This window comes from Saimiri boliviensis, chromosome 16 (assembly GCF_048565385.1).
Source record: "Saimiri boliviensis isolate mSaiBol1 chromosome 16, mSaiBol1.pri, whole genome shotgun sequence".
Taxonomy (NCBI): Eukaryota; Metazoa; Chordata; class Mammalia; order Primates; family Cebidae; genus Saimiri; species Saimiri boliviensis.
In genome coordinates, this window is record NC_133464.1 from 6,086,184 (window position 1) to 6,098,546 (window position 12,363).

The 12,363-nt window shown below is 35.4% G+C and overlaps 1 protein-coding gene across 2 annotated transcripts in view; it reads left to right on the forward strand.

Annotated features, from left to right (window-relative positions):
- Positions 1 to 12,363, forward strand: part of NALF1 (NALCN channel auxiliary factor 1) — a 668,969-nt gene that overhangs the window by 14,918 nt on the left and 641,688 nt on the right. The window lies entirely within an intron of this gene.

Consider the following 12,363-nt stretch of genomic DNA (forward strand, 5'->3'; position numbering starts at 1 on the left):
GAGCAGGTAGAAAAGACCCACGAGGTTATTTAATTGGTTTCTAATCAAAATTTGGCCTTTTTTTAATAGTCCAAATGAACTGCCTCCCAGACGTTCCGAAGTAGGTTCCCATATAGGTCCTTTTTTTTTTTTTTTTTTTAAATCTTGAGAGGGAGTCTTGCTCTGTCGCCAGGCTGGAGTGCAGTGATGCGATCTTGGCTCACTGCAACCTCCGCCTCCCAGATTCAAGGGATTCTCTTGCCTCAGGTCCCAAGTAGCAGGGACTACAAGTGTGTGCCACCACGCCCAGCTAATTTTTGTACTTTTAGTAGAGACGGGGTTTCACCACGTTGGCCAGGATGGTCTTGATCTTTTGATCTGCCCGCCTCAGCCTCCCAAAGTGCTGGGATTACCGGTGTGAGCCACGTGCCCGGTCGCATACGGGTCTTTTTAAGAAAGCACGGGTAGTAAATTCACCCTCAGGAATCACAATGACCCTAGATAGCTGTGGAGTTTGGAGGGAAACAAATGTTTTTATAAAGGTCAATCTGAATCTTAAATCATTTAAAATCAGGATATCTCCTGCCCATAGTGAACAGCAGACTGATGGTTATGGACCATTAGGCAAGAAGTTGTAGGGCAGGTATGTCTTCTCAGGCAATGGCCTCATGCCAGAGTCCAAATGAAATAGGAAAAGAAAGACCACATACATAAAAATGCAAGTGACTTGCTTTCTGGAGGTTTGGCAAAGTATGGCAGGTTTGAGATATATTCTATGGGTCCCGGGAAGTATCTAAATAAATAAATAAATAAATAAATAAAAATAACATATATATTACATATATAATATTAAAAATAACTAATGAAAAGATGAATCCTTTATATCATTTCAGCTTAGTTGTTTTTACACTGAATGTTCGTTTTTATTCAGTATGTCCGCAAATTCTAGTAAAGAGGAGAGAATTCAGCTGAGAGTGAATAAAATCTTGTTTGCATACTTTTGCTTAATTGACAAGAAAATGGAGTATTTGCTGTCAACTAAATTGGATTTCTCCATTAAATTATTTAGCTCCTTAAGATGATTAAAATAATTGACCCAATCTTTAAGTTTTTTAAAAAAATATTTTGTTGTCTTTATGACTTAGTGGGTGAAACAGTTTCACCTACGGTGAGTCAAAGGGGCTATCTATATTTTGGCAAAATCAAAATTTTGAAAAGAGTACCCAATCTATTTTTGTGTTTTATTTAGTCTTTGATAAGTATGTTTCTCATGTCCAAATAACTGCAAAATCTGCAGAACATTAGGAAAGCAAATTTGATTTTTATGTCTTAAATCTTTCATTGTACATGCAGAATTAATTTAAATGTATTAGTTTAAAATTTAATTTGTGGTCCTGCAGTATCGTGATACTAAGAACGTAAATTTTTTCATAGTGAAAATTTCAGTTTTCTTAAAGCTGTGGGGGTAATTTTTGATGTTCCTCAATTGTTTCATAAAAGAAGCAACTTGACAAAAGGCCGTAATTGCAGGAGTAGAGCTTATCAGTTTTTCCTAGCTCCCTTTTTGACTGTGTCCCCAAGAAAAGAAAAGTAAGACCCATAAATAACCACAATGGAGACAAATACAAATATGCAAAGATTTAAAATGCTGTTTTGTCAGTTAATTTTGGGGGGCTAGTAATCTCAGAAGTATGGTAAATCACTGTTTAGGAAATGCAACTCGGGTTTTCAGTATTGTGCCCTACTTAGACGGATGTCAAATTTTCTCACAATGTCAACTTTAGTCAGATTAAACGCAAAATCTGAGCAGTGCAAATTTGTGTTCTTTTGCAACTGGAGAATATTAATAATATTAAAACAGTATAGCTAAAGACACCATACAGCACTCACCAATTTCATTTTTTCCGCATGATGACTAGAGTAGATGAATTGTAGAAAAATTAACTGATGGCAGAGCTGGATTAGGGAAAAAATCATATTCATTCAAATCTGACTTTTAATTAATTCATCTTAATAGCCTGACATGTGAAATGCATGGGACAAGATGAAGTGGCTGAAAGGATGCTGCAAATAAGCCATGGAAACCCCAAAATAATGTTTGAGAGTTCCTATTTCCTGCCTCTGACCGAGTATGATAATTTTCTCTTGTCAGTGGAATGCTGTCTCCATTGTGGGTTATTTTGTATGGTCCTGAACGTATACTTTTTCCACTGTTTTTTTTTTTTTTTTTTTTTTTTTTTTTTTTGTTGTTGTTGTTGTTGTTTGTTTTTTTTGGTGCCATGACAACAGATAATATACTTAATATGGAAAATTATGAAAAAAGAATTTTCCAAGTGACTTTTCAACCTGGTTCCTCTGACTTCTCCAAGTAATAGTAAAAGACCATTTTCTAGGGTTGCCCATGCTTGTGGAATGAGCACATGAATCGGACAGACTAAGATCCGAGGTCTGTCTGAGGAGACCACATGCATTTCCTGGAAGTGATCACAGTGACTGTGTGCAAAGGATACGGTCCCTGTTGTCCAGAGGAATTAAAGGATGCTGCATAAAGAACATTTTAATGTCTTCATTTGGGATCATTTTCTTTGAGAATGAATTTTGTCACACGCGTTTTATATAGTACATGGAGAAAGAAACATAGTAGAGTGACAAATGAATATTGCGTTTTAAAAATAGATCTTTAGTGGAAGCGGTTCTTAATTTGAGCACTGTTATTATATGGCAATGGTAATTTAGGCTCTGAGATAAAAGATGCACCTAGTGAACCTAGTTTAAGAAGGAATAAGTCATCAAGTGTTTCATCATGTATGACTCATATATGGACATGGAAAAATGTTAGACATTTTAATATAAACAAGATACGTATTAAAGGAAAGGAAGGAAAGAATATAAGGGAAACCTGGAAGAATATCTTCTTTTCTTTTTCTAGATGCACATTAATTAGAACAAGATTAAAGGGCCTAGGTCAGGTGAGGTGGCTCACACCCATAATCCCAGCACTTTGAGAGGCTGAAGCAGGAGGATCATTTGAAGCCAGGAGTTCAAGACCATCCTGGGCAACATAATGAGATCCTCCAAATTAAAAAAAAAAAATAGCTGGGCATGGTGGCGTGTACATGAGGTTCAAGCTACTTGGGAGGCTGAGGCAGGAGGGGTGCTTGAGCTTGAGGTGGAGGCTGCCATAAACTATGACAGTGACACTGCACTCAAGACTGCATGACAGAGCAAGAATCAGTCTCAAAAGAAAAAAACAAAAAACAAAAAAAAAAACAGCCTGTAAAGCCCTGAATCCAAAAGCATTGTGCTCATAACAGATTAATTTTAGTTAACACATTTTCCTTTTCAAATGGTCCCACTTCCAACCTATAACTGAAAATTCGATTTTACTCAGATCTTTGAACTTAAGACAGTGCTGCAATTTCAACCTGACAGTTGTTCCTTCTCCTTGCTTATGAAAGGGTCATTGTTTCTCTTCTAAAACATAGTAAGCTCTAAGCCAGATAATTACAAAATACCAATTTTATAAAATGTTGTGTTTGATTTCTTTGTTGCTGAACAACAGAGCCTTTTATATGGGAAATATAAACACAGAATTTTTTTGTACATGCTTCTTTATGGCTAATTATGGGTTTGAAAAGTAATAAACATTGATGCGATTATTCCATAGCTTGCAGTGGGGATGTGTCTCCTTAATCTGGCCACTTAAAGAAAAAAAAAAAAGCTACTCATCTGTGTGAGCTTTCCAGAGAAGCAATTTTTAAAGCTAATATCACTTGTTTTCCAAATTAGAACATGTTAACAAAATATGTCACTCTTTTGTTCTGCTGCCTAGTTTATGAATTTGAAGATACTGTAAAGTTACCATGTTGGGTAGAAAAATACAGATGACATTGAAAGACAGAAGATTCCCATTAACAGAAAAAAGTGACTATTTGATAGCATAATTGAAATAGTAATTTAACCATTGAGGTAAAACTATCAATATTTGTCTTTACTACACAGTCTTGTTCAGATAACTTTGCTAGGATGTGCAGAGAAGCAAGATTGTTATAACGTCTTACAAATCACCTAGGCAGGTCATATAGTTCCAAAAATTCAAATCACTCACAGCAATTTTTCTTTTTTGAGACGGAGTCTCACTTTGTCACCTTAGCTGGAGTGCAATGATGTGATGTTGACTCACTGCAACCTCCTCCTCCAAGTTCAAGTTATTCTCTTGCCTCAGCCTCACAAGTAGCTGGGATTACAGGTGCCCACCACTGTGCCCAGCTAATTTTTGTATTTTTAGTAGAGATGGGTTTCACCATCTTGCCCAGGCTGGTCTTGAACTCTATACCTTGTGATCCAGCCACCTCGGCCTCCCAAAGTTCTGAGATTACAGGCATGAGGCACTGTGCCTGGCCTGCAAATGTTTTAAATATCATTTTTCTCTCTTTTTAAATATAAGTGATTTTGTCAAATTTTATCTTCTTAATTTGATAAATGGAGAGGCAGCAATATTATGCCTAAAAGTAGAGGAAAGATTTCTTCCTCTGGTAGATAGTGGTAGTTAACAATTAGCATTTAGTGAGGATGCCAGCTCAATTCATTTCATTCTATGAAGCAGATCTGATAATTATCCCATTTTGCAGATAAGAAAACTGAGGCCTAGGGCACAGGATTCTTAACTAAAGCTTTTAAACACTATCTTACATTTATTTTCTATCATATTGCTATGGTATAGAAGCAATCCTGATTTTCAAAGATTGCATACAAATTGTTGAAAAGGAAGAAAAAAAAAAGTAATGAAAGTATTAGCCCGAAGACAATTTCTAGCAACACGTGAATAATTTACACGATAAAGCTATAAAATGAATTATATGCTCCATACCAGTGCCTTTGTTTCTCCTATTAGATTTTGAGAGTACTTTTAAAGATAGGCCTTGTTTCTTAATTATTTTTGTCTAATCACTTGCAAAGAAGAAAAGAAAGAAAAAAAGAAAAGAAAAGAGCTTGCAGGTAGGTGGTCAGGAAACAGAGTGGCAGGTTCTTTGATACTCCTCCAGTTGAGAGTGAGCAGGGCAGAAATAATGTTCCGTCACTTCCAAGGTAGGTGATAAATGGCCATGCAGTTTCTGTGCTGTTTGCTGGGACAAATGTTCTTGAAGCTTTGAGCTTTTCTGTAAGATGTTCAATTAGCCCCAGGCCACCATACTGCCAGGAAGTCCAAGCCTCGTAGAGAGGCCATGGGCAGGCTTCTTCATGCAGTCTCGGTTGAGTCCACCTTTTGTGTCTTCCCAGGCATGCACCAGACATGTGGGTGAAGCCTGCAGATGAACTTACTGCCCAGCCACTTACATCACACTGAGCCCTTCAGATCTTCCCAAAGCATTACAAACTTTAGAAGGAGAGAAATATTAATATTTTTCCTAACTACATGATCTTATTCAGATAATTTCCCTAGGATGTGCAGAGAAGCAAGATTGTTATAACCTCTGACAAATTACCTAGCAAGTCATATAGTTCCAAAAATTCAGATCACCCACAGCAAATGTTTTAAGTATCACTTTCCAAACATTGTTCTGTATTATTTCACATTATGAAATGAGATAGAGTATTACCAGTAAAATGAGGAAGAAGCTAAATCGCTGATGGTCATCATTATGCCCAAATTATGCAATATCTTAATTCCTGAATCACAAAAATTCTAGTATGCAGTAAAATGGGTGTTGTTGTAAACTGCATTTTGGGGTATTTGTTATGCAGCAATAGATAACTGAATAGTGTTCCATAATATTTTGATGCATGATTCTCCATTCTGTGAGAGGTTCCACTGAGTAAAATTAATGAAAATTGAAATAAGAGAAACCTATGTGGCCTCATGTATTTGACTGAATTATTTTCCTGTCAGTCTGGTAATGCTGGTAAGTAGATTCTTGAAGCTATTTCAGAAATTTACCCTGTTCACTTAAGTAATTTAGTATCAGACATGACAGGATAGACTTTTTTGCACAATCTTTCATTTGAAGAGTTGTGAGACATATGATGTTTCCAAAATGTAATTGCCTATGGACAGGTTGTAGATACAGTTTGAGGCTGAACGTGAAGTGCCACCAAGAGACACAGAGGGTGCTTAGGGAATTTAGGATAGATCACTTTTTGCATTTTTCATTGAATTATACTGATATGTTTTACTGTGTGTCTACATGTAGCAAGTAAAAAGGAAATTAACTGTCCAAATAATTAAATCATCAAATATTGCTGCTTGCATTTTTAAGGAAAAATTAATTTTAAGGCTGCATTATTTGGGAAATTTACTTGAAATCATGTTTGGTTGCTGTTTTAAAATCAATGAACCATCGTAAACTATTCCTCTTGAAATTCAATCATTTACTTTGCATTTATAATATCAAACATTCCCTAGAGTTTCTATTGTTCTGTAGGAGAAAGATGTTACATTTTTATGCATATATTAAAATAATCACCACTTTGATCATGTACCTACCAACCATACTTTTGAACATGGTAAAGAGTATTAGTTTAAAGTTGCTCATTTGATTTGTTTTAAATATTTTTGGAACAGTTAAAGGTTAACATTTATAGAAACCACCAAAGAAAACTTTGTTATGTTATAATCAGGAAAGAAAGGCATTATTTCTCAGCTGAAAGTGGCAAACAATGAGTTTTCCTGGAGGAAAGCACGAATCAGTTTTCTGACTGATTTAGTAGACTTTTTATTCAATAGACTGGTTGCCATTTTTCACAGATAATTTCAAAAGCTGAATAATATTATATTTGAAGATCAAAGTGAAGCAGGTTCTTGCTTTGCAAAAAAAAATTGAATTTCATTGTATTTGTTATCTATTGCTGTGTAACCAATTTTCATAAATTTAGAGATTTAAGACAAGTCGTGTTTATTATCTCACTCATTTTGTGGGTCAGAAACGTGGACACAGCTTAGCTATGTCCTCAGCAAGGCTACAGTCAAGGTGTCAGCCAGGGCTGGGGTCGTATCTGAGGCTCTGCTAGGAAAAGATCACCTTCCAAACTCACGTGGTTATTGAATCCTGCTCCCTGCAGGCTGTTAAGCTGAGGATCTCAGCTGTTTGCTGTCTGTGGCCTGTCTCTGACTTCTTTGCCTGTGACCCTCTCCAAAGTAGCTTACAATCTGGCAGCTGGCTTCTTTAAAGCCAGCAAGGGGGAATGTTTCTCAGTAAGACAGATGTTACAATCTTATGTAATGTAATCATGAGAGTGACATTTTTCACCTTTGCTGTAGTCTGCTAGAAGCAGCTTACTGGTTCTGACCACATTTAAAGAGAGGTGATGACACCAGGCCATGAATTTCAAGAGGAAAAATCTCAGGTCCACCTTAAAGACTGCACATCCATTACTTTTGAAGGACTCTCATTTACACTATTTTTTTAGATAATCGGAGATTTCACATATTTTAAAATCAACTCAGGAAAGATACATGTTTATTTCTGTTTGATGTTGTTAATAAATCAAAAGAAATATTTGATAAAAATTTAACTATAAATGTAGGAGACCATCAACCTTTATTTAATGCAAATAGGTAAATAAAATTTTATTAGGCATTATTCTGCTTAAGAAAAATTTAGTTTTAATTAATGAAATAAAAAATGGTTATTTCAGGTTTTCTTATTTTTTCCAAAACTGTTAACGTGTAAAGTAACTTGTAAAGTTTGTCTTACAATTTTTTTAATTTAAGAAATTTGCTGTCATTATGAAATGATAAATGTCATATAATTGCTCTAGAAGTCTTTCTAAAAATGTATTTTTGGGTAAACTAATAAATCTTTGGAACCTGTAGTTTCTTAGTGGTGACTTAGAACTCTTATAATTAGATTGGACTTACTTAGACCATTGCAGTAATCATATATGCCTATTTAGTCATCTATCTAAATCTCATTTGTCTAGAATACTGCCCATAAGGCTAAATCCAGATTAAAGGTTTCAGCAATGGGATTTGAAATAAATATGCAGACACTTTAGGACAACTGCCTTTTGTGAATAGAGGTCTGGAGACTCCTCCTCAGCTATTCTGACCTTACTAGCAGAATTATTTCTTTTCACCAACTTTGGAATGCTAGATATTCTAATTTTTCTAGGAGATGCATCTTTTATCTTCAGTCTTTAATCCTCATTAAAGCACAGATTCTACATGCCTGTCCTCATTACACATTTACTTTAAAGTAAGATTTTCCCACATTTTGCTTACTATATGGTTTTAGTAGGGAGAGTGGAAAAAATATCCCTGGGGTAGGAATGGAAGTACTGAGGCAGGCTGGAAAGGCAGAAGGGTATATGAATCAGCATAGACCAAGTTTCCCTGAACTAATGAACATTCCCTCAGTCTCCCTGGCTTACAACAATTTCTGCTAAAAGTTTCTTTCTTGCTAACATTCTGTGCCTTTTGTGGTTCAGCAGTCTGAACTCCAGTCTGACAGAACAATCTCTGTCTAGAACATGGCAGGTTTCATGGCAGAAGAAGAAGAGACAGGGCCATACTCTGGCTTTGAAAAATCTAGCTCAAAAGAGATGCAGAACACTTGCAGCTACCTTTTACTGATGGAAGCAAGTCATGTCACCATTCCTGTGTTCACTGGAGCAGGAAGGGACCTGGAATGTGTGACAAGCAATGATACAATCTACCAGGGGATAAGGGTAAAATGCAGAGAATCTGTGGTCAAAGATAGATTTGTAAATTTCAGGGCTTTGATTATGATTGGTACTATTTTTTTCCAGTATATGTGTGTATGCATATATATATATATATATATATATATATATATATGTATATATACACATATATATACACACACACATACACACACACAAATATACATATATATTCATGTATATATGAGTTACATTCATATACATGAATTTGAATTATAGTCAACTCTACCATTATCTTCTGGGTTTCAAGCTGCCCTTTCCCAGGAAAGTGCTACAAAGAATTCCTTGGTAGTGGTATTCTTTTAAGTAGTGTTATGGTGCTAAAATTGATAGAGCTGATGGATGAGATATTTTTCACCTGAAATTTTAAATTGTCAGTAATTTAAAAGGTAATTATAATTTTCTAGAGAGTGGGAAAGATAAGATGGAGGTATGTGTTTAGCAACATTTCGGAGTCTTCTCCCAAAAAGCATAGGGGTTAAAGGACCCTTAGATCTGAGAGATTATTCTCAATTGCATTATCTCTATGTGACTATGATTTCATGAATTAAAGTTATCCAAATCAGTGAAGAGAAATAGAATGCTTTGTATTGAAAATGGAAGACGCAGCGTTGGGGTAATGTTTCAAATTCTAGATTCACGCTCATTGAGGGACTGGTATGGATCATTGTGGAGAAGGAGTGAATTGTGCTGGGGCATTGGGCAAGCTGACTAAGGCTAAGGTTCACCATGACCCTGTCCACCTCAACCTCCACCTATTCCTTAACTTCAGGTGGCTCCATTCCACACCACTCACTAAACCTCCTCGTTGTTTAAGAAAGTGGAAATGGATCATAAACATCATCACCACTTGGAAAAGGATTTCAAGCATATGCTGCTTAATAGCATTACATTGATGTTTGAAGGAGACAATGGAATTAGCAATCTTTCATCTGGACTTGGTTCATACCAAAATGACAAAAGAAATGAGTGCATTCAACCAAAATTAAGAATTTAAAAACTCTTTCTTGATTTTCCTTTGTTCCATAAATGAAACCACCATGTTTCCAGGTATTTTGAACTATTCAGCTGTGTGTATAGTGTTCCTTTTTCCTATACATAATTGCTGACTTAGAATTATTGTGCTGTTATAGATTTCCCAAACTCTAAATCTTATTTATTCTTGCATTATATCTGATACCTAAATATGCATTAAATGTTTGTTAAATTGATAATATATTTGACTTGGAAAAATTTAGTTTTGGTGTCATAAACATGAAAAAGGAAAGACCCAACTGCTGGGTGTCCAGGCCTGTTTTGACTCCAGAAACACCTATCCTTAGGCCACACTCTGGGGGAAATTAGGCACAGTTTAGCTATGGTCTTTCTCTGTGTGATTTTTAGATGAAGTCATACTGGATCACAATGTCAAAATCTTGTTTGAACTATGGAAAAAATAATTTAAACAAATCCATCTCTTCATTTGAAAACATATTCATTCCATTGTTAAACTATCAGTTGTTGGATTTCTTCAAACCGAAGGATGACTCATATAATTACTATATTATGATTAGCTTTATTAAGGGACTGAAGTTATTTCATTGGTTTGTGATGAATACAAAGATTAACTGTGAAGAGCTCGTCTGTAGCAAGAACTACTGAATATTGAATTCAGTTAGAGTTATTGTTGAATATTCTTTTAATAAGACTGAATCCAAAGGTAAAGGATTTTGTTCCTTAAAACTTCATCGAAGTATATTGTAAGAATGAGCTATGTAATAATGAATTTTCAAATTCTTATTAGCATCTTGCAAAAATAAGGAACTCTGCCATAATGACAGCTTTCAGTTTAAATTTGTGTTTCTTATTATTTGTTTTCTTCTGGTTGTTTCCTAAGATTCTATTGTATAGTTTCTGATTATTTTAGATTTTCTTACATCTATATTTTATTTGAGGCTGCATACAACTTGCTGCTCAACAGACTGTCTTTATTTCTAGTCATAAACATTAGGAGAGGGAATGCTTAAGTTATTCTGATTACCCTAATCAACTATTTTTAGAACTCTTCAAAAAAGAGGTTTCTTTAGAGACTGGGTAAGAGAGGAGTGAGTACTAATGTCCATTATTAACTAATTCACAACAGATTTAATTATGCAGTTTTTGATCCTTCAGTACTAAGTGGAAAATAACTCAATGAAACATACTTTTGCCACATTGTATCATTTTAGAAGCAATAGCATTTGCTGTTAGGGACAATGCTTATTTTATAAAATATCATTTTTGATCATTAGTTAACATTTGGTTTCTCTCTAAACATCTTTAAAATGCTGTTAAGTTTATTCTCAATTTATTTTTTGGACTGATTCCATTTGCAGATGGCTTATGTTTCTACTGGCTCTTCTTTCTTTCACTGATTTTTGGACAGTCTGGCCTCCATCCCAGGGAAGGCAGTAAAGAGGTCATCCATGTGTAGATCAGAAGTTTTAGGATGTATCTGATGGAAAACAAAGCTGAAATAAGAAACTGGAGTGATTAGGTTCATCTCCCAGTAAATTTCATTTACTTTACCAGGGGAACCACTTGGGGGTCTTGCTAAAATGCTAAGCCTGATTCTTCAGGTCTGGGGTGGGGCTGAGCACCTGCATTTCAGATGAGTTTTCAGGTCATGATGTGTTACAGGTGATAACTGGAAGACTTGACCGTTGACAAAGTGAGATTTGAGGAGCTCCTGTTAGCATGTTCTTTGTAGAGCAGCAGAGAATATGGATGATTTTGTAAGTGGTGCATGAACTATGTGCAGTCAGACTGTCGAAACTCAAGCTTCAGCCCTGCAGTTACAAGCTGTGTGACTTCAGGCTATTTCCTTAACTCTTATGATACTCAGTTGCTTTATTCTGTTACAAGATGAGAATAATAGCATCCACCTCCTGGCATCGTTGTATAGATTAAATAAATTCAGATAAATAAAGCACTTAGAATACTATCTGGAGCATTTTAAGTGTCATAGAAATATTTGTTAGATAAATAAAACATGCTTTGCGTGTAAAACACAGAAGCCCACCATGAGTCTTCATTAATGGTCTGCTGGCCATTGTTATTAAGTTAAGTGTATTTCTACCACCCAGGCAATTGTCAGTGGCATGGATAATATGCACATGACCCATGAAGCCTGAATGCTTCTATGGCTTGGGAAACATCTGGATGATCCTTTTACTGAAGAGAACACATAAAAGTTTCTTGGGGAAGGGGGAAGTATCCTAGTGTTACCTAAATAAGAAGCCAGACAGAAATATCGCACCGGCAGATGTCTTCTTCCCAGAGATTTGCCAAGATGGATTAAATCACTCTCAAGTTTTCCCGAAGAGTGTACTGAGGAATGACTAATTACCTAGGAAGTTGAGAGCTGTTGAAAGATAAAGGAAGTTTTGCTCATGTTTGTCAGAGAATTATTAGCTTTTAAAAAAAGTTAATTGCTTTCTTTATGGCAGGTCTACTTTCATACTTAATAATCATACTTAAGGAATTCTTAAAAGGCAATATATTAAATTTCTTTAATAGACACACAATTTGTTATCTTGAACAGATCGTTTGATTTATCTCAGCTTTGATTGTTTTATCTATGAAATAGGCATACTTCATTTTCATGCAAGTAAATGATGAAATGTTTTAAAAATGATTTTTCAATTCTAATATCTATGAGTATATGGATTTTGGACCATGTTT